This window comes from Rhinichthys klamathensis, unplaced genomic scaffold (genome assembly GCF_029890125.1).
Source record: "Rhinichthys klamathensis goyatoka isolate OS25496 unplaced genomic scaffold, OSU_Roscu_1.1 h1tg000264l_1, whole genome shotgun sequence".
Classification (NCBI taxonomy): domain Eukaryota; kingdom Metazoa; phylum Chordata; class Actinopteri; order Cypriniformes; family Leuciscidae; genus Rhinichthys; species Rhinichthys klamathensis.
Window position 1 is genome coordinate 1,600,193 of NW_026606785.1, and position 23,005 is coordinate 1,623,197.

Below are 23,005 nucleotides of genomic sequence, written 5' to 3' on the forward strand. Positions count from 1 at the left end.
ACATGCTTGTTAAAAAATAAATTTGTTTTTCATCGCCACTTGTTTTTTTCCTAGCTATTGTTCATATTTTGTCCGGTTATACCTACGAAACTACAGTTGATGTGGCACTTTTTGTTCTCATCAAAATATTGTTCAAGTGAATTCCATTTTTATTTTGATGTCTTTAACTTTAATTTCACTCAATGCAAAGAATCGAAATAGCCTTACCTTGTGTCAAATAGTAAACTGAGCAACAGGAGAACTGGATATTAATTATAAAAACGCTTGCACGCTCTTGCCGTATCTACGGACTGACCGCTTGTTCTTTAGGAGTGGGTAGATGTTTCTCCCTGCCTTCTCGGCTGTTTCGATGACTTGATTGGCGTATTTCTGGAACTGGGTTTCCTCCTCAACAATGAGAGCGGTGTTCTTTGCCACAAAGTCTTTCAGTTCTTTTTTTGCACGACGATTTGTGGTCTAAAAACGTAAGACACGAACATGGAGGCCTTTCACTCTGTCGGTCTGGTATACTGCTTGGTTTCTGCTTTCTCAATGGCCTCCTTTCGTATCTGGGCCTGGTATTTCTCTTCTTCTATGTCGAGACGTTTCTTCTCCTCTTCTTCGATCGCCTTCAGCTTGCTGTGGACGCCAGCAGCGTAGGCGCCGGTGCCGTACTTTTGCAATCAGGCGTAGACAACGTAAACCATCCCGTGAGTTTCTTCTCTAAGAAATGTAATTCTGCCAAGCGAAAGTACTCCACTATCAAGCAAGAGACTTTGGCTTTAGTCCTGGCTATTCAACACTTCGAAGTGTATTTAGGTTCTACGGTACATCCAGTTAAGGTCTATACTGACCATGAGCCACTCAAATTCCTCAGTCGCATGTACAATTCAAATCGTAGGTTAATGCGCTGGAGTCTATTGCTTCAACCTTTTAACCTCCAAATTGTGCATATCCGGGGAATAGACAATATTATCGCAGATGCGTTGTCTAGGGTGGATGCTTAATAGTATTAAAAAAAAAATTTACTTGGAAAAAAACAAAAACCTTTTGTTTATTGTGAAAATGAACTTGCATGTGTCCTTATTTACTGAATATGGTCTATACATTTAGGTTATAGTTAATAATAATAAAACAACACTATATGTATATATATATATATAGATTGTTTTGGGATTTATTTTAATTTATTGGGCTTGCTAACCTAATGTAAGTCTGTAGCAATACTAGGTATTGCGTCGCGCATAGTTGCGATTTGCCTGTGACTTAACCATATACGCCAAAATAATACATTCCTGTGTAATTCTAACTTCTTTTCGCATGCAGATACGCCTTGAACGAGGTAGTGATTATTTATAGCTGGAACTCTATTGTCTGGGTTGGCTCAAACATTGAGCTGAAACACAGAATTCGTGAGTAAAAATGAGTGTTCTCATGTTCCAGGTATGGCGACAGGTCACCATTTCGGGGTGGGGGTATTACGTCCCCCAGCTCTGGTCTTTGTTCCTATACATGTGTTTGAGCGCAATGTCTCTTCCCCAATTACAGATGAGCCACACCTGAGCGAAGCCTACTTGCGCTATAAAAGGCTCCTGGGACCACACCTGAGCGCGCACACAGAGCCTGAGAACAGAGTCGATGCACAGCCGTGCTTTCTGTCTTTTGAGTGACTACCGTCCAGCCGTCCACCCGGCAGCGTTCCGCCTTTGTATTTTTTTTTTGTTAACCTACCTATTATTTGATAACCATTCTGTTAAATAAACATACCCCTACTTTTGATACGAGCTGATCTGTGTGCGTCTCTCCTTGGTTAAGGGTGGTGTCCGTCTGCCCGTAACATAGTGGAGGCTCGTCCGAGATCAATAGTTTAAGTCGGACTTTAGTGTTTAGTGTTAATTGCGGAACTTTTGAACGCTACAACATTTTGGTGAGTATTCTGGTGGGCAATTTTGATTGTCTGTTCCTTTGTTTAGTCGACTGTTTATTTTATTTTGGTGGATATCTCAGGAGGGGGCACGTGGGATGCCTCGAGCTGAGTAAGCCACTGAAGATTGCGTAGGTATTTAGGATTTTTTTGGGGGGTTTTATGTGTAGTTAGAGAAGTTGGACAATATTTTGCCTATCAGAATACCTTTTAGTTTAGTTGTATAGCTTGTGATATATTGTGGCATATCGCCTATTTAGTGAGCGCTGGTACTCTGTATGTACTAGCGTATTGGTTAAATTTGTGGATGGACATTAAAATTTGTGGTCGTTTGTAGCCTATATTGTGCTTTTCGTTTGACCACTTTAGATATTCGCTACTTTGTAGCTTTGTTGCAGTTAAACTGCTTTGGTGAGTGTTTATTTGTACTTGATTTTGGTGCGCTTTAAGCGTCTTTTCGCGTTATAAATGGCAACAGAGGAAGCTACCTATTATTTGATAACCCTTCTGTTAAATAAACATACCCCTACTTTTGATACGAGCTGATCTGTGTGCGTCTCTCCTTTATGTTAAGGGTGGTGTCCGTCTGCCCGTAACACCAAGTTATTAAAAAAAGCTCTGATTATTATACATTATTTTCAGATATTTTGTTGTGCAGTATTTTTTTTTATTATTTTTTTTTATTGAAGGAAAAGGAAAACAATACAACAACAACACAATACAGAATTTCCATTCACAGATACAATTTATCCTTTCCCCCCTTTTTTGTTTTTTTCCACCCACTTTTTAAACATATATACTCACCGGCCACTTTATTAGGTACACCTGTCCAACTGCTTGTTAACACTTAATTTCTAAGCAGCCAATCACATGGCGGCAACTCAGTGCATTTAGGCATCTAGACATGGTCAAGACAATCTCCTGCAGTTCAAACCGAGCATCAGTATGGGGAAGAAAGTTGATTTGAGTGACTTTGAACGTGGCATGATTGTTGGTGCCAGAAGGGCTGGTCTGAGTATTTCAGAAACTGCTAATCTACTGGGATTTTCACGCACAACCATCTCTAGGGTTTACAGAGAATGGTCCGAAAAAGAAAAAACATCCAGTGAGCGGCAGTTCTGTGGGCGGAAATGCCTTGTTGATGCCAGAGGTCAGAGGAGAATGGCCAGACTGGTTCGAGCTGATAGAAGGGCAACAGTGACTGAAATAACCACTCGTTACAACCGAGGTATGCAGCAAAGCATTTGTGAAGCCACAACACGCACAACCTTGAGGCGGATGGGCTACAACAGCAGAAGACTCCACCGGGTACCACTCATCTCCACTACAAATAGGAAAAAGAGGCTACAATTTGCAAGAGCTCACCAAAATTGAACAGTTGAAGACTGTTTATTTTATTTTGGTGGATATCTCAGGAGGGGGCACGTGGGACGCCTCGAGCTGAGTAAGCCACTGAAGATTGCGTCGGTATTTTTTTTTCTTTTTGGTTTCATGTGTAGTTAGTTAGAGAAGTTGGACAACATTTTGCCTATCAGAATACCTTTTAGTTTAGTTGTATAGCTTGTGATATATTGTGGCATATCGCCTATTTAGTGAGCGCTGGTACTCTGTATGTACTAGCGTATTGGTAAAATTTGTGGGTGGACATTAAAATTCGTGGTCGTTTGTAGCCTATATTGTGCTTTTCGTTTGACCACTTTAGATATTCGCTACTTTGTACATACCCCTACTTTTGATACGAGCTGATCTGTGTGCGTCTCTCCTTTATGTTAAGGGTGGTGTCCGTCTGCCCGTAACACCAAGTTATTAAAAAAAGCTCTGATTATTATACATTATTTTCAGATATTTTGTTGTGCAGTATTTTTTTTGTTAATTTTTTTTATTGAAGGAAAAGGAAAACAATACAACAATAACACAATACAGAATTTCCATTCACAGATACAATTTATCCTTTCCCCCCTTTTTTGTTTTTTTCCACCCACTTTTTAAACATATGTACATGTACACGGACACATATACACATAAAAAAAAAAAAAAAAAAAAAAAAAAAAAAAAAAAAAAACCTCTAATAAGAATTATTAGAAATAAGTAAATTAGATCACAGAGTGTCGTGTTAGAAATAATAAACAACCCCCCACCCACTCAGCTCACCATGACCAACACACATATTACTGGTTAATTATGCAATACAAACAGTACAATAATAACAGGCACACATTCAATTGGGTAGTACCTTTAAATTTGTGAAATAGGAAATAAAGGGTTGCCATTTAAGGAAAAATTTGACTGTACATCCTCTCAATGTATATTTAATTTTCTCAAGTTTAAAAAAATACATGATGTCTCTGAGCCAACGGGAGATAGAAGGATATTTAGCAGACTTCCAATGTAGCAATAAGGAGCGTCTTGCTAGTAAGGATGTGAAAGCTATGATGTCCTTTTGTGTACGGTTAAGTGCCATTGAGGGGTCAGGAATCCCAAATATAGCAATCAGAGGACAAGGTTGGAGATTTACCCCAAGAACAGAGGACATAATATTAAAATAAGCCACCCAGAAATCTACCAAATCAGGACAAAAAAAAAATCATGTGGCTAAGATGACAAGGGGAGCCATGGCATTTATCACATTTGTCTTCCACTTCGGGATATATTTCAGATAGTCTAAGCTTAGAGAAATGTACCCTATGTAAAACCTTGAATTGAATAAGTCCAAGACGAGCACAAGAGGTGGTAGAACGTATCCTCTCTATGGCCTGTTCCCAAGACTCCTCCTGTATTTGTATTCCCAGTTCCCTTTCCCATGTACCCTTAAGTTTGTCATTTGAATGGTCGCTAAAAGCTAAGATAATGTCATATAGCTTTGAAATGATTCCCCTGTGATGAGGGACAAATGAAAGCATGGTTTCCCACCGATGCACTGGAGGTAAAGAAGGGAAATTAGGGAAACACTTAGCCACAAAGTTGCGAGTTTGAAAATTGCGAAACAGATGAGTAACAGGGAGTTCAAAGCGAGATGACAGATTGGTAAAGCTATCAAAGACACCATCTACATATAAATCTCTGAATTGCAAAACACCCTTGTCATACCACAGTAAAAATGTCGAGTCCGAAAGTGATGGAGGAAATAAATGGTTGTTATTGGACCCAAGGAAGATGCATCTACAAATTTAGTGTCGTCTAAATTGATACCAGATTTTGAGTGTGTTAAGAACGACTTGATTATCAGTGTATAGAGAAGGTTTCGTAGGTAAAGAGGAATAAAGTAGAGCAGGTATAAAAGATCCCCTACAGGATGATAGTTCTAGTTTACACCAAGAGGATCCAGGGGATTTTAACCAGTAGCAAAGTTTATGGATGTGAGCCGCCCAATAGTAAGTTAAAAAATTAGGTAATGCCAGTCCTCCATTAAGTCTGCATCTCTGCAGTAGAGTTTTACGAATCCTAGGTGATTGTCCGCCCCAAATAAAAGAACAAATTATCTTATCAAATGAGTCAAAAAAATGTTTTGGCAAAAAAAGAGGAATTGACTGGAATAAAAAAAGAAATTTCGGTAAAATATTAATTTTAACAACATTAATCTTGCCGATTAGTGAAAGGGGGAGGTTACCCCATCTTTGAATATTAGATGTAATCCTAGAGATAAGGGGAGTGAAATTCGCAGACGCAAGGCTAGATAAAGAACGAGTCACGTTAACACCTAGGTATTTGAACCCTGATGGACTAAATCGAAAAGGCAAATCTGACTGTTGCAACTGACATGCTGCAGTATTAATGGGAAAACACTCAATTTTCTCCAAATTTAATTTGTAACCTGAAAAAGCGCTGAAGTTCTCCAGAATACCCAAAACCGCAGGGATGGAAAGTGTAGGATCAGTTATATACAATAACAAATCATCCGCATAAAGTGATAATTTATATTCGAATCCATTACGGGTGATACCTTTGAATAAAGGGGAAGATCTTAATGTAATTGACAGAGGCTCGATAGCAATAGCAAAGAGCAAAGGTGATAAAGGACAACCTTGGCGAGTTCCACGTCCAAGGGCAAAATAATCAGAATAAACATCATTAGTATGAACACTAGCCTTGGGGGATGAGTAAAGGAGGCGAATCCAAGAAATACATTTTTCACCAAATCCAAATTTTTTCAGAACTGCAAACAAGTATTCCCACTCTACCCTATCGAATGCCTTTTCTGCGTCTAAAGAAATCACAAGCTCAGGAAGTTCAGCCGAGTGTTTTGAATAAATTATATTGAAAAGTGTACGGGTACTAAAAAACAGTTGACGTCCCTTTATAAAACCATTTTGCTCATCAGATATAATATGAGGAAGCACATTCTCTAAGCGGGATGCAATTACTTTAGCCAATACCTTGACGTCAGCATTAAGCAAAGACAATGGTCTGTAAGACCCACAGGAGGTCGAATCTTTGTCCTTTTTGAGAAGGAGAGCGATAGTGGCTTGTGTCAAGGTTGGTGGTAATGAACCACTTTCTAGGGATTCATTGAATACAGATAAAAGTAACGGTGCCAATTTGCCAATAGATGTTTTAAAAAATTCAATCGGAAACCCATCGGGGCCTGGGGCTTTATTAGATTGCATAGCATTAATTGCTATTAATACTTCTTCAAGAGAGAGTGGAGAGTCCATTTGCGTGGCAGTATTTGTATCAATGACAGGGTTCGAAAGATTCTGAAGAAATGTATTCATTTTAGTGTTGTCAGTAGGAAATTCAGATTTATATAATAAAGAGTAAAATGATTTAAAAATAGCATTAATTTCCAAGGGGTCTGTAGTAATAGTGTCATACGTGTTTTTAATAGTAGGTATCAGACGGGAAGTGGCCTGCCGTCGTAACTGATGTGCCAGTAAACGACTTGCCTTGTCGCCATATTCGTAGTATGAGCCACGGCTGCGTAATAGCAAGCGCTCTGCCTCTTTAGTTGAGATGAGATCAAATTCTGCTTGCAGATCAAGACGCGGCTTAAGAAGTTCTGGAGAAGGGTTCAGCGCGAATCTTTGATCAAGGTCCCCAATCACAGATGTAAGTGCATTAAGCCTGGCATTAATCTTTTTATTAGAAAGAGCAGAATAAGAAATAATTTGACCTCTCAGGTAACATTTAAGTGTCTCCCACAGCAATGAATATGAAGATGAGTCATTATGATTGAAAGACAAGAACTCATCAATAGAGTTTGAAATGAATTTGCAGAATTCTTGGTCTGCCAAAAGGAGAGAGTTAAATCTCCAAAGTGGTGGGCTACGTTTATAGGTAGAAAGTTGAATATCTAATAGTAAAGGTGAATGGTCAGAGATTACAATACCTAAATAGTCCGAAGAATTAACACATGAATTAAGCGTACTGTCAATAAAAAAATAATCAATCCTAGAATATGAATGGTGCACCTGGGAAAAGAAAGAGAATTTTTTAATAGAGGGGTTACGAGATCTCCATGGATCAATAAGACCATACTGTTTCATAAAATCAGAGAAAGTTTTAGACATAGCAGATTGAGATACATTTCGAGGATTAGACCGATCTAAGATTGGGTCGAAAACACAATTTAAATCCCCAACGAAAATCAGCAGGTGTGTATTCAAGAAGGGGATGTTACTCAGCAATCTGTTAGCGAATTCAACATCATCGAAGTTCGGGGCATATACATTCACCAACAAAACCTTTTTTTGCATCAGGGTACCAGCAACCATGAGGTATCTGCCATTCCTATCAGCAATAACGTCAGTGGATGAGAACTGGACTTTTTTGTTAATTAGAATAGCGACTCCCCTAGCTTTTGAATTAAAGTTTGAGTGAAAGACTTGACCTACCCAAGGGCAATCTAACCTAACATGGTCTTTAACACGAAGATGAGTCTCCTGCAAAAAAACTAAATCAGAGTTTAAACGTTTCAAGTGTGCAAAAACCTTAGATCTCTTAGCAGGATTACCCATACCTCTGATATTCCAACTGATGAATCTGAGAGGTGTGCCTGACCTATATTCGGATCTATATTGCCATTAACCATTTGAAAAAAAAAAGAATTTATTTTTGAAAATGATCATATAGAGCCGAGGTGGGCCCCCCTCCCCTCCCAACATACCCCTAAACACAAATGCACCCAAAGTCCCCAAATAACCACAGAACAAAGGAGACAGCAGTGCTTCCCACAGTAAACAAAAGTTGTCCACAACACCGTTGAACAACTCGGAGACCATGCAAACCAAACAAAAGTAAGAGAAGAAAAAAAGAGAAAAAAAACTCCCGCTGATCTCAACACTATTTAACGTTAAACATATGCGCATGAATACAGTAAAGCACGTGAAAATACAAATAACAGTGGGCCCTCAGTCCTGTGCAAATAGATGCAGAAAGCATAAAATGAGGTAATGTTGATCAGATCTAGTAAGTGCAGCAAGCTAGAAAACCACCTAATACTAAACAAATTAAGACTGGTGTATTCACAACCTCTAAGGAATAGGCCTACTAGAACATAGATCAGAAACGCTGTTGGAGCTCACCCAGGAACCAAAGTTTTGACAAAGTCGCTGGCTTCCTCCGCAGAAACGAAATCCTTCTCAACACCGTTGTATGTGATGCGAAGACTCGCTGGATGAAACAGACCATATCGAGCACCGTCAATGCCACGAAGTTGACGTCTGACCTCGTTGAATGCAGCCCGAGCCCGAGCTATCTTGACAGTGTGGTCAGGGAAAACTGAGACGGTCGCGTCTCTGACTTTAATCTGCCGGAGCTCTCTCGCGCGGCGCAGAATGTCAACACAGTCACTGTAATAATGAAATCTGCACACAATGGCTCGTGGACGATCACCAGGCTTGGGTTTGGGTTGGAGGGTCCGGTGGGACCGGTCCAAAAGCGGCTCCTTTTCCAGATTGAACGCTTCCTTCAGTAAGGCGGCCACAGCAGCCGTGGTACAGGTGTCAGGGCCCTCCGGTACTCCCACTATCCTGATGTTGTTACGCCGTGATCTGGACTCCAAGTCTTCACATTTATTTTCCAGCATGGCTATGTTAGCTGTGAGGCGCTCGATAGTTGTTTTCATCTCGGCGATGTCATCTGAGCACTCGGTGAGTGCGTGCTCCATCTCTCCGACCGTACCTTTTAGCTCAGACATGGTAGCATCGGTAGCAGCTTTATCATTCGCCAGCTGTGACTTCACCGCTTGCAGGTCAAGCTTAATAGTAGGCAAAGCATCCCTGAGAGTATCCTGGAGTTCCTTTTTAAAAATATCAGCAATATCTTTCCTCACCGAGGCCAATAACTCGAGCTTGAGTGCAGCGATGTCAAGGTTGGCATCCGTCGAGGTGCCCTCGACCTCTGAGGTAACAGATGATCCACTCGAAGACGCGGTCGCAACTTGCAGACCAGGCCGCAGTTGTGTCTGAATAGTTTTGCGAGTTTTAGAAATCTTTCCAGCCATCTTATGCAGTCCGGAGTTAGACTTTTTAGTAAAAAATGTTGAGGAGTAAAACTATACTAAATATGTAACGAAAAAGCGCAGAAAAATAACAATATTAACTGAAATCGGCAGGAGCTAACAAACTCACGTCCTACTCCATTGATGCTCGGCAGCACCCCCCTGTTGTGCAGTATTTTGAATTCTTTAAAAACGTCTCGGTTACATATGGTAACTCTCGTTCCCTGAGGGAGGGAACGGAGACGTAGGTCAGACTGACCAATAGGAATCTCGCTAGAGAGGCCAATCTACTTCGAGTGAAACTAAAACAAGCCAATGCACATTGGCATGCAATCATTTGCATCAGCTGCGCGTCCTCGTCAGCGCGGGTATTTAACAGCAGCTGTTATGATTGCACACTAGTTTTTTGCTGAGGAGCCAAACCTGAAAAAGCTGGCCGCCCCAGCGGGCGGCAGCAGATGTGGCGACGGGACCTACGTCTCCGTTCCCTCCCTCAGGGAACGAGGGTTACCATATGTAACCGAGACGTTCCCTATCGGTCAGTCACTACAACGTAGGTCAGACTGACCAATAGGAATCCCTACCAAAGCGCCACAGCTGCTGCACCCCATCCAGCGCCCCATGCAAGCCTCTACACCTTCTTGCCTAGAAGGACGATAGGAGGAGGCTACACACAGAGTGTATCTGTCACTGTTGTTCCGTAATAACCCATACAGTGAGATTATTGGATAACACTGGGAAAGCGTGCCCTTCAGTTAGGAAGGAGGACGCTGCGGAAGCCACTTACTTCAAGGAGTTATGTGGGGAATACATATGGACTAGCCCGAAGGCTGTACTACATATGAGATAGTGGGTGACTTAGCCCAAGGGAAAGACACGGGCTTCCGTTAGGAGTAGCCGTGGAAATATACACATATGGGATCCCCGTAGGGTCACACATATGGAACCCAGCCCAGATCCGGTTCTCAAGGATTCAGCGGATAAAGGCCTGGCACCTGGACGCTCCGCCATGTCCGTGCCGAGGGGTTTTTGGAGGACTCAACAGGTTTTTCACTCTGGAGCAATAAGGGTGCACAGTAGGGTGCAGCAAGCCGACAGAGCCGGGCCTCTCGGTGCTTCTACCCGTTTAGGGTGAGAACACGGGAGGAGACCGGCTCTACACGTAGGCTATAATATCTAGCGAACGTGTTAGGTGTCGCCCAGCCCGCAGCTCTACAGATATCTGTTAGCGAGGAGCCACGTGCCAGCGCCCAGGAGGATGCAACGCCTCTCGTGGAGTGTGCATGCAACCTGAGCGGGCAGGGCACGCCTTGAGCTTGGTAAGCCAAGGCGATGGCATCCACTATCCAGTGGGCCATCCTCTGCTTGGAGACAGCCTTTCCCCTCTGCTGGCCTCCGTAACAGACAAAGAGCTGGTCTGAGGTCCTGATGCTTTGAGTTCTGTCCACGTACATACGCAGAGCGCAAACGGGACAGAGCAAAGCCAGGGCTGGGTCTGCCTCCTCCAAAGGCAGCGCTTGCAGGTTCACTACCTGGTCTTTGAAGGGAGTGGTAGGAACCTTGGGCACATAGCCAGGCCGGGGTCTTAGTACCACATGGTTGTCACCCGGCCCGAACTCTAGGCACGATTCGTCGACCGAAAATGCGTGCAGGTCTCCTACCCTCTTGACAGAGGCCAGTGCAACCAGTAGCGAAGTCTTCATGGAAAGAAGCTTTAAGTCTACTGACTGCAGAGGCTCAAAGGGAACATCCTGAAGTGCTCGAAGCACCAGGGAAAGATCCCAAGAGGGTATGGAGGGGGGTCGAGGAGGATTTAATCGTCTCGCCCCCCTAAGAAACCTGACGACCAGGTCGTGCTTCCCCACTGTTTTGCCATCTATGTGGTCGTGATAAGCTGAAATAGCGGCAGCATGTACTTTGAGGGTGGAGGGAGACAGCCTTCGCTCCAACCCTTGCTGCAAGAAGGAAAGCACAGACCCTATCGAACATCTCCGGGGGTCTTCTCTGCGAGAAGAACACCACTCGACGAACAGGTTCCACTTCAGAGCGTAAACACGTCTCGTGGACGGCGCCCGTGCTGAAGTGATGGTGTTAAGTACCTCAGGGGGTAAGTCACCTAGAACCTCCGCGTCCCGTCCAGGGACCAGACATGGAGTTTCCAGAGGTCTGGACGCGGGTGCCATAGGGTGCCCCGTCTCTGAGTCAGAAGATCCTTCCTCAGAGGAATGGGCCAGGGAGGGACTGTCCCAAGGAGCATGAGTTCTGGGAACCAAGTCCGGGTGGGCCAATAGGGAGCCACCAGAAGGACCTGCTCCTCGTCCTCCCTGACTTTGCACAGTGTCTGTGCAAGTAGGCTCACTGGGGGAAACGCATATTTGCGGAGGCCCCGGGGCCAGCTGTGTGCCAGTGCGTCCGTGCCGAGTGTTCCCTCGGTCAGGGAGTAAAACAGCTGGCAGTGGGAGGTCTCTGAAGAGGCAAACAGGTCTACCTGAGCCTCTCCGAACTCTCTCCAGATCAGCTGAACCACCTGGGGGTGGAGTCGCCATTCTCCCGGAAGCACAGCTCGTGATAGCTCGTCGGCCACACGGTTGAGCACGCCAGGGACATACATGGCTCGAAGCGACCTCAGACGCTTCTGACTCCAGAGGAGGAGATGGCGGGCGAGTTGCGACATGCGACGGGAGCGTAGACCACCTTGTCGGTTGATGTACGCAACGGTCGCTGTGTTGTCCGTACGGACCAGTACGTCCCTGCCCTGTAGCGACCTTTTCAAGCGGCTCAGAGCGAGATGTACTGCTAGCAACTCGAGGCAATTGATGTGCCAATGCAGTTGGGGAGCCGTCCACACCCCTGACACTGCATGCCCGTTGTACGTGGCACCCCAGCCGGTGGCGGAGGCATCTGTGAAAACCACAGCATGCCTGGAGACCTGTTCCAAGGGGACTCCTGCCCGAAGGAACGAGAGGTCTGACCACGGGCTGAAGGTCTGGCGGCAGGCCGGTGTGATTGCCACCCGGTGAGTGCCATGATGCCACGCCCATCTCGGGACTCGGCCGTGAAGCCAGTGCTGAAGCGGTCTCATATGAAGCAAGCCGAGCGGAGTTACCGCTGCTGCCGCTGCCATATGCCCCAGGAGCCTCTGAAAAAATTTCAGTGGGACCGCTGTCCTGGCTTTGAACGTGTTCAAGCAGTTCAGCACCGACTGAGCGTGCTGCTCTGTGAGGCGCGCTGTCTGTGCGACCGAATCCAACTCCATACCGAGAAAAGAGATCCTCTGCACAGGGGCGAGTTTGCTCTTTTCCCAGTTGACCTGAAGGCCCAACTGGCTGAGGTGCGTGAGCACGAGGTCCCTGTGTTCGCATAACTGATCTCGAGAGTGTGCTAGTATAAGCCAGTCGTCGAGATAGTTGAGGAGGCGAACGCCCTGTTCTCTCATGGGAACAAGGGCCCCCTCCGTGACTTTCGTGAAGACACGGGGAGACAGGGACAGCCCGAAGGGCAGGACCTTGTACTGATATGCTCGACCCTCGAACGCAAAGCGCAGAAACGGCCTGTGTCGAGGAAGAATCGAGACATGAAAGTACGCGTCCTTCAGGTCGATCGCTGCAAACCAATCTTGGGGACGGATGCATCCGAAAATGCGTCTCTGCGTGAGCATTTTGAACGGTAGCTTGTGGAGGCTCCGATTCAAAACTCGCAGATCCAAGATCGGTCGTAACCCACCACCTTTCTTGGGTACAATGAAGTAGGGACTGTAGTGCCCTGACCCCATATCGGCTGGAGGGACCGGCTCTATCGCGTCCTTCGCCAGTAGGACTGCAATCTCCGCACGCAAGACATGGGCATCGGCTGCTCTCACTGTAGTGGAGTGGATGGCCCGAAACTTGGGGGGACGCCGGGCGAACTGAATCGCATAGCCGAGCCTGATGATCCGAATGAGCCAGCGAGACGGACTGGGGAGCGCTAACCAGGCTCTCAGAGACCGTGCAAGCGGGACCAAAGGGACTGTAGGCGTACCCGGAGTGGGGCAGCGAGGTGGAACACAGGGACGTGGCTCGGGAGGCTCTCTCTGGGAGGCGGCCCGTAGCAGGGTCTGTGTGTGCTGTGCAGCACTTACCTGGTTCCACGGGGCAGGAGGTGCAGGAGGCGGCTCGGTGGCGTTCTCGAACTGCACACTGCTGCTCACTGGCGACAGAGGAGGCGGATGAGAGTGGTGAGGATTCTGTCCCCCCACTGCTCTCCGGGTCCTCTTCGGACCCAGAGATGGTAGAAACTGCTCTTTTATTGAAAATTTGGGTACCGCTGGTTTTAAGGCCAGCGGCGGAACAAAACGAAACAGGATTTTCCACCCGGCCCTCTTCCGGGGGAAGGAGCGATGCGGTCATCGTCTCCTGGAGAGCATTCCCTTCCATCTCCGGGTCGCCCGTCCTGGGGCCGCTTACCTCTGGCTTTGCCACCCTTCTTGGCGGGGGCCTGGACGGGCGGGGCGGCCTGCCTGCGACTGGCTCCACGGCGCCGTTTAGGTGGAGGCTGCTGCTGCAGCGCGGGAGCAGGGGCAGACGCAGGAGGACGCCCCCGGCGACGAGCAGACTGAGGAGCCGCAGGCGGTGGGTTGGAGGCAGCAGCTGACCGCCGCGGGAGGATATGCTTGATGGCCTCAGTCTGCTATTGTACAGCCGAGAACTGCTGGGCGAAGTTCTCGACCGCGTCGCCGAAGAGGCCGGTCTGGGACACGGGGGAGTTGAGGAACCGGAGCTTCTCAGCCTCACTCATGTCTGCCAGACACAGCCAGAGATGGCGCTCCTGGACCACCAAGGTGGACATCGCATGACCCACTGACCGCGCGGTGACCTTCGTCGCACGAAGCGCGAGGTCCGTTGCGGCACGAAGTTCCTGGAGAACTTGTGGATCATGACCACCCTCGTGCAGGTCCTTCAGTGCCTTGGCCTGATGGACCTGCAGCAACGCCATGGCGTGCATGGCAGAGGCAGCTTCCCCACAGGCCTTGTAAGCCTCGTCGAATAGGTCCAACGAGTACCTACAGGCCCGGGAAGGAAGACACGGTTCTCCGCGGCGAGTGGAGTTAGGGCACAGCTGCATTGCAGCGGCCCGCTCCACTGGCGGGATGCGCGTGTATCCCTTAGCTGCCCCGCCATCAAGGGTGGTGAGGGAGGAGGAGCCACCGGAACGGTTTCTGGCAGTAAAAGGTGCCGTCCACGTTCCCGTAAGCTCCTCATGCACTTCCGGGAAGAAAGGCACTGTGGTGGGTTGCTGAGAACCAGCGCGCGCCACCCCGAGATACCAATCATCCAACCTCGAGGGTTCGGGACACGGTGGAGGGTTCCACACGAGCCCGACCCCGTTGGCGGCCCGGGAGAGCATGGCCATCATCTCCGGGTCCGTCTCAGGCACCGCTGGCACCCCCGAAGGAGGCAGCGGTGCCGAGTCGTCGTCCGCAGAGAAGTCTGACCCACCCTCCGATGCAGCGATCGACATCTGGTCACTGGGAGCCCCAAAGGAGACAACCGGTACACACCTCGAGGATGGTCCAGCTTTCTCCAATGGAAGCTCAACTGGCTGCGGAGCATGAGAGGGGTTAGGGCTCCTAGGGGGTTGGTTCCCCGAAGGAGACGCGCTCACCGTGATCCTCAGGTCACCCGTGCCCCCGCCCGAAGCAACCCTCCGAGGAGGATTGGAACGAGGCAGAGGCACGGGGACTCCGCCCCTTTGCAGGAACAGGAGTCTCGACCGTAGCTCCGCGATGGTCATCTTCCCACAATGGGTACATGACTCATCCACAAACGCTGCCTCAGCGCGTTCAATGCCCAGACACACGAGGCAGCGCTTGTGACCATCCTGTGAGCCCAGGTAACGACCGCATCCAGAAACACACAGATAGAAAGTCATCTTTTTTTTTTTTTTTTTAAAGACGCTGTCTATCTGTGTAAGCTCTTTTAGGGACTACTCTCACTGGTGCTGAAGCATGCAGGGGAACAGTCACTGCGAACACAGACGGGAATGTGCACCCGTCTGTGCGCTGTCTCTCTCTCTCGCTGGCAGGTCTTACCGGCTGTGAGAACAGCCTTTGAGCGCTGAACTGCGCACCTTACCAGCTGTTAAAACAGCTTTTTTGAATTTGCTCAAAAAAACAAAACAAAAAAGACAGACAGAAGAGAGAGGACACAAGACTGCTCGCGCTGCCGTGCTGTAACGCCCGCACCGAACAAGGAGAGATCCAACGAAGGCTTGCCAAGTTTCACACTCTGTAGGATTACCATGAAGCGTTTGGCTCCAAAGCAAAAAGCTAGTGTGCAATCATAACAGCTGCTGTTAAATACCCGCGCTGACGAGGACGCGCAGCTGATGCAAATGATTGCATGCCAATGTGCATTGGCTTGTTTTAGTTTCACTCGAAGTAGATTGGCCTCTCTAGCGAGATTCCTATTGGTCAGTCTGACCTACGTTGTAGTGACTGACCGATAGGGAACCTTGTTTTCTCGAGCCTTTTCTCCGACCGTTCTGGACGACACCTGTTCTATCTAAGGCTGTTGACATTTTAACCCTCTGGGGTCTGAGGGGTTTTCTGGGTCCCTGAGGTGTTCTGACATGCTCTAACATTTGCGCTTATTTCTGTTACTTGTGACATTTTCATGGCTAAAGTCTTATTACACTCGCCTTCAGCTTGCTGTGGACGCCAGCAGCGTAGGCGCCGGTGCCGTACTTTTGCAATCAGGCGTAGACAACGTAAACCATCCTGTGAGTTTCTTCTCTAAGAAATGTAATTCTGCCCAGCGAAAGTACTCCACTATCAAGCAAGAGACTTTGGCTTTAGTCCTGGCTATTCAACACTTCGAAAGTGTATTTAGGTTCTACGGTACATCCAGTTAAGGTCTATACTCTAACTCTATACAGTTAAGGTCCATGACCCACTCAAATTCCTCAGTCGCATGTACAATTCAAATCGTAGGTTAATGCGCTGATTGCTTCAACCTTTTAACCTCCAAATTGTGCATGTCCGGGGAATAGACAATATTATCGCAGATGCGTTGTCTAGGGTGGATGCTTAATAGTATTTTTTTTAAAAGCTGAACGCACTTTCTTTCATTTGTTGTATGTATGTGTATTGGAGTGCTTTTCCTTCTTCTTTAGCTTTTTGAGCTTGAAGTTTTTGCTTCTCCATGAAGATTTGATCTGCTTCCTTCTTTGCATTCAGCATCTCCAGAGCTTTCTGTTTTTCTTCCTCTGCCTTTCGTTCCAGCTCTTGCCTCTGATATAGAGTTGAGAAAAATGTTTATTTCAATAAATGCATTTCAAATTCTATATATAAACCGTGTGATGCTCATAAACCCAGCATCACTGCGGTAAAATTAAGCAATAAGCCCCGCGAAGCCGTGTTTTACAGTGGAACAGCTGAGGGCCGTTGTTAGGCATGACGCGGAGCGGAGATTTAAAAATGTTTACATGTCGTTAGCCTCATAGCTATTATGCTATGAGACTAACGATGTATAAAAACATTAGGAATAGGTCATTTACCCTGGATTCTCTGTGTGCAGAGATAGATTTCAACATGGCTGCATGTTTTTCTTCTTTCTCGCGCTGCACTCGGGCCCGTCTGGCCTCACGTTCAGCGACTGCTTTTGCGATGATATCTTCCTCATTGCTGATTTTTTCCTGCTTCTGCACGGCTAACTTCTGTATAACAGTCTCTCTATGTCTTTGACGCTCTAAAAGGCAAAAATAAAGACAAATACAAGCCCAGTTCTGAGACAGTGGAAAGAATTATACTTTCTCCAGGCTTCCCACTCAGTGAACTTCCATTAATTCAATAACCTTCCCAGTTAGATGTGATTCATGAATGAGCAAGTTGTAAGAATGTGGATGTCAAATGATATGTCAATGTTCCCAAAATACCTTTCACAGACATATTAAAGATTGGAACTGGTTTGCAAGCACGTTTGAATTTGAAACAAACACTTAGAGCAGTTTCTAGTTGATTAAATACACCCGAATAACTAAGTTAGCAAAACTCAAATAATTTGAGGTAATCAGTTACATCAAATTGTTTAAGTTAAGAAATTGAATGTGTAAGTAAGCAGAGCTTGCAGATTTTTGTTTTGTAATAATATATTTTAATTGCTTTTAACTTGAAATATTTGAGTAAGATAATTCATACACAACTTAAAATTCTCATGTAATCTCAACTTCAATATTTTTAGTAGTGGAAACTTGGCTGGATTTAACCAGCTAATTCAATAAGTGCTACCTATAGTATCAGCATATCATAGCCCTTGCGGAATGAGTACATCAACTTAAAACATTTAACACACACTGTTCTCAAACCAAACTCGTCACCGGCCATGATGGTAACTCCCCAAAAAACCCAACATAACAGAAACTCTTCTAAACTAGCATAACAAAACATTAAACACTACTAAATCTCCCACTTAACATTAATCTGGCACAAAAACCATTATATGACACTTAATTTTAGCATTTACTCTCCCTTTTGAGTGTCATTGCAAAGCATGCTGGGAAATAAAAATCCCAGCCCAGTTTCAGTTAAATTTAAGTTTGTCAAAATTAAAAGAAACAAGTTCATAGAACTCAAAACAACGAAACAATTCAACTTACTTAAAATGTGTCAGTTTTGTGAACTCAAAAGAAAAAATAAATGTTAAAATATTCATAAAATTGTAAGTATCGTATGTTAATTTGATGGAACTAATTTGTATAATGTGAGTTGGCTCTACTCAAAACAATGGATTATTTTGTGCGTTAGGGTTTACAGTGTTAGGAAGCTAAAAATAAAAATATTAGATGAGAAACTTTAACCTTGAACTTAGAAATGTTGCCTTGGCAACTAATTGAAATAACATTTCACTTTGTAAGTTGAAGTACTAAAATTACTAAAACTGAAGTAAATATAAAATAAAACTCAAAAGAAATAAAATAAAAAAAACAGGGGGAAAAATGACAAAAGCACACAATTCTGAAAATAATAATAAAAGGTCATTCAAAACATTGCTAAATACTGTATACTATAAATAATACTAAAATATCACTGGAAGCCCATGATCTCTAGAGATTCACAGTTTTAAAGTAACAAAAATGCCTAAAATGCGCCCAAAGTTATTTTATCTGTTGTCTAAGCATTTAATATATAAATGTTAGTATGGGTTGGAAGTGTTTAACATAATTAATCAGCATGCTGTGTTTTTGATGCGTGTTAGCCCTCATAAATGTGCAAAAATGCTCCTGAAAATAAAGAAGTTAATTTCTGACACTAATGAGTGTGATTAATATCCACCACAGGACGCATTTCCATTGTCTTATGTACAATACCTAAATGTACAATACCTAAATGTTTCCTCCTGTTTTTCTCTCCTCATTCTCGTCACTTTTTCGCTCTGGCTGGCGATCTGCTTTCTCTTCTCCTCCTCTTCCTCTTGCCTCCGAGCCTCCGCTGCTTTTGTCAGCTCTCTGTTGGTCAAATGGTCCTGATGGAAGACAGAAGAAGGGATTTCAAAACCGCATCTGATTCGATCTGCTTTTACAGTGTGAATGTTGTCCAACAACCGGCTTACACGAAAAGCATTCATTCTTTTTCTCTTCACTTCTCGATTCTGGCGCTCTTTGATGGCCTGTTCCCTCAGATGAAGATCTCGGAGTTGCTTCATCTCTTCAGCCTCCCTTCTCCTCTCCTGCTCCTTCTTCATGTCATGCTCCTTAACCCTAATAAAGGAGGAAACGTCAGACACATTGACACATTAAGGTGATTCCCAGCTAACAGGGAATGTTCTCAGAACTTTAGATACGGTTCTCTCAAAGTTACGAACAAACGTTCTTCTAGTAACATTATGTTTGTTCAAAGTTATCTGGTCTTTAATCATGTTCTCAAATCATTAACACAAAACAGAACTTATACATAATTCGTGGAGTGTTTTTTTTTACAGAAAAAGTAACAACATTAACATAACACTACTTTCCATTAAACTAACTAAGTAATACAATTAGTTAATTTTAACGTAACACAATATTGTAATGTATTACTTTTAAAAGTAACTTTCACCAACACTGTTCAAAAGTAACATTCCCACAGTGTTTGAAGAATAAAAAAAAAAAAAAACATTTTAAATGTTGTTGACACTTTGAACGTTTAGGGAACATTCAGAAATAACATTTATATCTTAATTGGAACGTTATCAAAAAGTCCTTAGAGCATATTTGTGTTTGCATTTATGCTTCAGTGCATACACAGCTCTTTAATTTCTCCTTACTGTAGTTTCAAGCACTCAGAAATGGCCAGTTGGTCTCGTTTTCTCTGCAGTGCTTTCTGTCGCTCCTGCTGGACCGCCTGCTCTTCTCTGCAAGCCATTCGGGCCAAGATCTCTCTGTCCACGGCTCTGCTGGCGTTCTGCCTCATGCGCTTGAGCTCGATCTGAGCCTCTCTTTCCTTCAGGACCTCCGCCAGCCTCAGAGCGCTCTAGAACAACAAGAGGATCGTTTCTACTAACATTTCACCACAGAAAAACACTTGTGGTCTAATAACGTAAGACACACACATGGAGGCCTTTGACTCTGTCCGTCTGGTGGTACTGCTGGGTTTTAGTTGCCTCAATTATCTCCTTTCGTATCTGGGCCTGATATCTTGCTTCTTCCAAGTCGATACGTTTCTTCTCCTCCTCTTCCATCGCCTCTCGAATTGTTTTCGCCTCCAGTTTTTTCCGTCGTTCTCCCTGTAAGGACAAAATCAGATTTGTTTGTTGTACTTTGTTACTGTAAACATCCAGTCTCATATTATAACCCTCAGAGACCCAGGTATTCTTTTATTTATTTATTTTTAATGAAGAAAACTAAAATATCACATCAAGATGACATTCAAATTACAATTTAACATTATACCAAATTGTAACAAACTTAGTATTATAATAGGGGCACAGACACAAAAAGAAAATTAGACAGCGAGAAGTCTAAATAAGGCTATATAAAAACAATAAAAGTGTCTGACAATGTTTCTATAGACAGACGTCTTTACTTTAATAATCATAATAATTTATAATTTAAATAAATTATTCTTATTTCTTAATAAAGACTCATAAAAAGGCCTATTTTCTTCCTTAAAAGTGATTAGGTCATTAAAAAGCATGATGTTTACGCATATATAGGTTTAGGAAGTACGGAGCCCCGCACAATAAGAGAGCTACAAATGCAGTAACTCCAGTGCGATGCTGTCACTCACAGCTATGGTGTTGGGCCAGTGTTTGACGAGCTCTTTAGAGCGCATGTGCAGCGCCTCCCGCTGTTCAGCCGCTGCTATTACACTTCTGCTGTGACGATTCACTCCGTTCACACGGTCCTGGACGCGCTGCCATTCAGATCTGGACAACACCAGGTCTGCTTCGGGTTTTTCCATCTCCCAACTCACAACTGTATGCATTAGACAACATATTTCCAAGTTATTATAAAAGCCATTCCACCGAAAGGGTGACATTTCTGTCCCCAGGTCATTATATGTATAAAATTGCATGAAAATTAACTCTAAAATACATTTTATTATTAAGCAAAATGTCCTGCACACTAAGCTAACTACAGATTTAAAATGTATAATTAAAAACATAAATAAAAACTACATAGAACACTAAAAAATAGCATTTTCTGCATGTCCCCACTCTCTATCTCTAAACTTTACCATGAAATATAATGATTAAAATCTATCAGAAATCAGATTTTTTTTTGCATTGTTGTTTGACTTTATATCCAATCTATGTTTTTAAATATTTTATCTAATATTTTAGATAAAATACATATTTTAGTCGTGTCCCCGGGTTTTCACTCAGTCCTGTTTTAAACCGAAATTTAAAAAGCAAACATAAGTTCACAATAAAACGAAATAAAGCCACAACACAACAGAAATAAGCCACAACACAACAGAAATAAATGAGTTTCGGTAACAGGACTGAGAAAACATGCGTCCATCTTTTGCTTAGAAACCTTGTAAAAATTAAATAAAGTTGCCTGAGATTGAACAACAATACACATTTTGAATAGTTAAATATGCATAGTATTAGATTCAGTGTTGAAAAATATAAAAAATAAAGTTTCATTTTGAAAAGTTACAATAAGCAAATGGTACATTCATGTAATGGTTACACAGATATTTTGTTGTGCAGTATTTTCTTTAAATACCTTGTATCCTTGTCTTATGTACAATACCTAAATGTACAATACCTAAATGTACAATACCTAAATGTTTCCTCCTGTTTTTCTCTCCTCATTCTCGTCACTTTTTCGCTCTGGCTGGCGATCTGCTTTCTCTTCTCCTCCTCTTCCTCTTGCCTCCGAGCCTCCGCTGCTTTTGTCAGCTCTCTGTTGGTCAAATGGTCCTGATGGAAGACAGAAGAAGGGATTTCAAAACCGCATCTGATTCGATCTGCTTTTACAGTGTGAATGTTGTCCAACAACCGGCTTACACGAAAAGCATTCATTCTTTTTCTCTTCACTTCTCGATTCTGGCGCTCTTTGATGGCCTGTTCCCTCAGATGAAGATCTCGGAGTTGCTTCATCTCTTCAGCCTCCCTTCTCCTCTCCTGCTCCTTCTTCATGTCATGCTCCTTAACCCTAATAAAGGAGGAAACGTCAGACACATTGACACATTAAGGTGATTCCCAGCTAACAGGGAATGTTCTCAGAACTTTAGATACGGTTCTCTCAAAGTTACGAACAAACGTTCTTCTAGTAACATTATGTTTGTTCAAAGTTATCTGGTCTTTAATCATGTTCTCAAAACATTAACACAAAACAGAACTTATACATAATTCGTGGAGTGGTTTTTTTTACAGAAAAAGTAACAACATTAACATAACACTACTTTCCATTAAACTAACTAAGTAATACAATTAGTTAATTTTAACGTAACACAATATTGTAATGTATTACTTTTAAAAGTAACTTTCCCCAACACTGTTCAAAAGTAACATTCCCAGTGTTTGAAGAATAAAAACATTTTAAAGGTGCCCTAGAATGTTTTTTATTTTTATTTTATAATGTTTCCTGGGTTGCCCTTATAATGTTAGTATGTTTTTTAGATCAAAAATAATCATAATTTAGAAATAAATGGCATTTTTCCTAGCCTGCTTTTAGCCTCTGATTTGAACACTCTGTTTGAAGGGGCGTGTCTGCTGTGGGATTCAGTGTAACCGCGGCCACTGCTGTGATTGGCTGACATGCTTGCTACGCATTACATGTGAAACTCTCTCGAATACTTTTACTACTGCTATTATACATTTTTACTATAACAGCTATCGAGATTAACGAATCGTGAGATGTTTTTAAAGTATTTAGATCTATTCCCATCACATAAAATGTTGCCGTGATGAGCATTGAGCAGATGACAGTGTGTTGATCGCGAGAATGAAGATATTATCATTGCAAAGCAGTTTCTGCACTCTCTCTAATGCTTTCACCAATGCAAACACGATGATGTAAATACAGTAAGAGCTTCGTTGTGCAGTAACGTGCGTCATTGATTTCATAACGAGTTTGGCAAGTGTCCAGATAAACTCGCGCTGTGTGGAAAGATTGTTCTTTGATCGCTTTCTGTATATAATTTGTTCACAATTTAAATACGATTATTTTCATCCTACTAAGGACTAAGGTTCGGTATT

At 43.8% G+C, this 23,005-nt stretch overlaps 1 pseudogene; it reads right to left on the minus strand.

Moving 5' to 3' along the window:
* Positions 1 to 252: 252 nt before the first annotated feature.
* On the minus strand, positions 253 to 20,778 carry LOC130102006 (cilia- and flagella- associated protein 210-like; annotated as a pseudogene).
* Between the last annotated feature and the right edge of the window lie 2,227 nt (positions 20,779 to 23,005).